This window comes from Brassica oleracea, chromosome C7, assembly GCF_000695525.1.
Source record: "Brassica oleracea var. oleracea cultivar TO1000 chromosome C7, BOL, whole genome shotgun sequence".
NCBI lineage: Eukaryota > Viridiplantae > Streptophyta > Magnoliopsida > Brassicales > Brassicaceae > Brassica > Brassica oleracea.
In genome coordinates this window covers 27,598,061-27,602,690 of record NC_027754.1, presented here as the reverse complement: position 1 = coordinate 27,602,690, position 4,630 = coordinate 27,598,061, and positions in this window count along the sequence as shown.

The following is a 4,630-nucleotide window of genomic DNA, read 5'->3' as shown; positions in this document are numbered from 1 at the left end:
GTCGTCCAGACGACTTCCAACATCTCAGACGACTCAGACGATTTACTAGGGCTATATTCGTAAAAATGGCTTCTATTTTTTTGTTTGGTCACAAGGGGCTGAGCTGTAATTTCACTAGGCTTTTAGGTTAGTTTTGCATTTGATTCAAGTTTGGGTATAAGTTTGGGGTTAAAATCAAGTTGTGGGTTAGTTTTGGCAAAAACCCCTAAAATATTAAATGAATCTCAGATTAATATTAAGTATATATGTCAAAAATATTTAATGAAGGAATACATGTACTCGCCACAACTAGAACAAAAACGATAAGCTTGGCCATGGTTTTTTGGTTATATGAGGATTTAATGTTTAATTATTCTCATGTTAGAAATAAGAAAAATAGCTTTTAAATTTATGATCTGCTTTGATAAACGATGATAACCCTATTTATAGATATGAATAATCAATATTAAACATATTTTGTTGATAAATTACTTTTCTTCTGACGGTTTTTAGTTCATTAAATTTTTTTAAGTTACTTTTATCTAGATGAAGCTATTAATTGTTTAGGTTAATCATTTATATAAAATAATCATTTATAAAAAAATTAAATTAGAATTCTTGTAATATAGAAATAAACATACAAAAAGAAGTTATATAAGTATTTAAATTCCAATTAATAATCTACGGAATATTGTTGTTGTCATCAACATATATTTTGGTGGTTGTATATCAACTTACTATCAAAAACAAAAAGTACAGTCTAACATGTGATCAGTCTCAAAAATGATTGTAATATTAATATTTGAGTATTTATCAACGTATATCACTCCGAGGTTAAAAAAGAGTTTCAGATTTTATATTTTATTTTTGTTCCGTGATGTAGCACCCTTGTCAATATTTTTATCTTTTTCATTTTGTAATTTCTTTATGCAGAGATGGTTATGAGGTAAACATGACTCCACTGGGATAAAAATTTACAAATTTCAATTCTTTATCCAAAATAATATGTAAAATCTATATAATAATTATTTCAATAAAAACAAAATAAAAAATGAAAACGATGTTTCAAAGTTAAGCTTGCGATATTAGATTTATACGTTTATGACTTACATAAAAGTTTAATTCCTAGATATATTTCGCAAGAAAACTTAATATTAGACATATTAATAAGATTAAAATACATACATAAATTAATGAATTAAAATATATATTTCTGAATGAGATACTTTAGTAAAAAATGGACCTTTTTAAAATGCTTTATTGTACTGTTTTGAGATGCAACTACCTTTGTATTTGGTTCGTTTTTCAAATCATACTTCAGAATATAATTTGCTGAATTAAAAAAAAAAACTATGTAAATATTTTTTAAACTCTAAAAATTTAATCTGGAAAACGTTGTGCGGCCAATAGCAAGATATATTTTAAGTGTAATAAGTCTGTTGCGATCTTATGAAGCCGTGAAAGACTAGAGTCTTGTGCTTACAAATAAAATCTGTTTTTTGGTATTTTCCTATTTAAGCTAATTAAAATTGTGAGTTCACAAAAAAATTAAATAATAATTTTTTTTTATATTTTGAACTAGACCTCTTTATTTAGTATTCGAAAAGAATAAAATAATACTAAAGAAAACACGCAGCACAAGACGGTAAATAATAAATATGATATTCATATATAAATGATTTTATTTTGAACTTGTATACAAATACAATTAATTTTATCAAAAATTACATATAATTACGTCATAATATAATTAAGCCGGTGATAACTCTTTTGAAACAGACACACAATGAGCCCATACTTCATCTCTTTTCTGTAAATATCTGGATTCGTTTCCAATTAAACTAGGTCTTTCCGCGATATATTTGACAAGGGTGTCATGACACTCTTTTTCCTTCTTTTACAAGCTCCTGGCAACAAGGAATGAATACAACTCCACTACCAAAAACTTGAGAAATGATATTGAACGCACACTTTGGACTGATTTTAACAACACATTGATCCCATAACTTTTTTGGGCTCATTTTCTTCTACAGCTGATGATGGAATACATGTACTCGCCACAACTAGAATAACAAAAGACACCATAATAACGTTAAGCTTGACCATGGTTTTTTTGGCTATATGGGGAGTTATTGTTTAATTATTCTCAGGTTCGAAATAAGAAAATTGCTTTTTAAATTTATGATCTGATTTGAATAAACGATGATAATCCTATTTATAGATATGAATGATCAATATTAAACATATTTTGGTGATAAATAACTTTGCTTTCGACGGTTTTTAGTTCATTAATTTTTTTAAGTTACATTTTTCTTGATGAAGTTATTAACTGTTTAGGTTAATCATTTATATAAAATAATCATTTATAAAAAAATTAAATTAAAATTCTTGTAATATAGAAATAAGCATACAAAAATAAGTTATACAAGTAAAATTGTGAAAAACTCTTTTCCTCCAACCTCTCTCCTCCCTCTCTCAAACAAGCGCGTGTGTCAATATCTCCGGCGACCGGCGGCGCGTGCCGGCGCCGGAGGAGCCTCCTCTCTCCCTCTCTTGTCTTCCCCTTTGCTGCTCTGCGTCCTCTCTCTTCTCTCCGGCGAGGTCTGGGCTTCTTCTGGTTTTTCAGTGAGGTGGTAGGAAGGTTTGGTCCGAGGAGTAGCCGGCATTTTGGGTTGGGAGGAGATCGTTTTTTCAGATCTAGATCTCGTTCGTCCTTTCCTCGTCGTTTGTTTGAGTAGCTCCGGATTGGGTCTACTCCCAGTCTGGTGGTGGATCTTCGGTCTCTACTGGTTCCTGGGTGTGTTTCAATTTTCTTTGGGGACTTGGCTGTTCGGTCTTCTTCGGCGTCGGAGTGGTCCTGCCCCTCTTCCTCAGTGGTTAGGTGAAGTCCGGTTGTTTCACTTGACATTGGAGGCGAGTCTTGAGCTTAAGCATGCAGGTTGGATGGTGCTGAGCTTTAACAGGTTCGAGTGGGTCTGGCTAGATGTTTTATCCGCTTGTTTATGGCGGGTTCCGGCGGTCGTCTATGGCTTTCGGAGATCTCTTGTTTGGCTGCTCCATCTCGGACTTCCTCTTCACGGCTACTCTCCAGTTTCACTCGTTAGTTTAGGCGACGGCTTTCAATACGGGTTGTGTCTCTTTTTAGATTTGGTCTATGGTCCGGTTGGCACGGGCTTAGGAATTCGACAGTAAAGTTATGGGCTTCCGGTTCTCGGCGGTCACAGATGTGAAGGCGGTTCTCGGGGGTCATTGACTGTCTTCTTGCCAAACGTCTGGTCATGTTCACATCCCTGTCCCGTTCGGCTCGCTTGGTCCTTGCGGTAGTGTGCTTTGACTCTCTTTGCAGGTTCTTGGAGACATTCTGTTTCGGTAGTGGCGGTGGTATCAACCAGCGTTTTGCACTGTCCGTGGCGGAGTAGTAGTGTGTACAGTTTGGTTCGCGCCTCTTATGGTAAGGGTCTTATGGTAAGGGTCTCGTAACCTACACTTCTATTATCCGCATAGTACTTCAGCACCAGTGACGAATATAAGTTTCGATGAGTTCGTTGGAAGCCAGCTACTCCGGAGACGACTTGGGAAATTTCGGCATCCGAGGCAACGAGGAGAACCTCACATTTTCGAGGCTATCGTCGAAAGTAGAGAACGGTAACTGACTCTTGGAAATTTCGAAAAGTTGATCAGCGGAACGTGCTGGGTTTAGTGGTTGGGCGAAGCTGTGATTGTAATAGAATGATTCAGGAACTTTTGTACAATTCGAGCTTGTATTCTGATATGAATTCCCGTTTCGGGTTGAATAAAAATTTCAATTTCAAAAAAAAAAAAAAAAAGGTTATACAAGTATTTAAATTCCAATTAATAATATACTGAATATTGTTGTTGTCATCAGCATATATTTTGGTGGTTGTATATATACCAACTTACTATCAAGTACAATATACCAACTTACTATCAAAAACCAAAAGTACAGTCTAACATGTGATCAGTCTCAAAAATGATTCTAATATTAATATCTGAGTATTTATCAGCGTATATCACTCCGAGGTAAAAAAGAGTTTTAGATTTTATATTTTCTTTTTGTTCCGTGATGTAGCACCCTTTTCATTTATTTTATCTTTTTCATTTTGTAGTTTCTTTATGCAGAGAGATTGTTATGAGGTAAACACGACTCCATCGGGATAAAAATTTACAAATTTCAATTCTTTATACAAAATAATATGTAAATCTATATAATAATTTGTTTAATAAAAAATAAATAAAAAATCAAAACGATGTTTCAAAGTTAAGCTTGCGTATTAGATTTTATGAGTTTAAGACTTAAATAAAATTTTAATTACTAGATATATTTCGCAAGAAAAGTAAATATTAGAAATATTAATAAGATAAATATACATACATAAATTAATGAATTAAACTATATATTTCTGAATGAGATACTTTAGTAAAAAATGGACCTTTTTAAAATGCTTTATTGTACAGTTTTGAGATGCAACTACCTTTGTATTTGGTTCATTTTACAAATCATACTTCAGAATATAATTTTCTGAATGAAAAAAAAACATATGTAAATATTTTTTAAACTCAAAATTAATCTGGAAAACGTTGTTCGGCCAATAGCAAGATATATTTTAAGTGTAATAAGTCTGTTGCGATC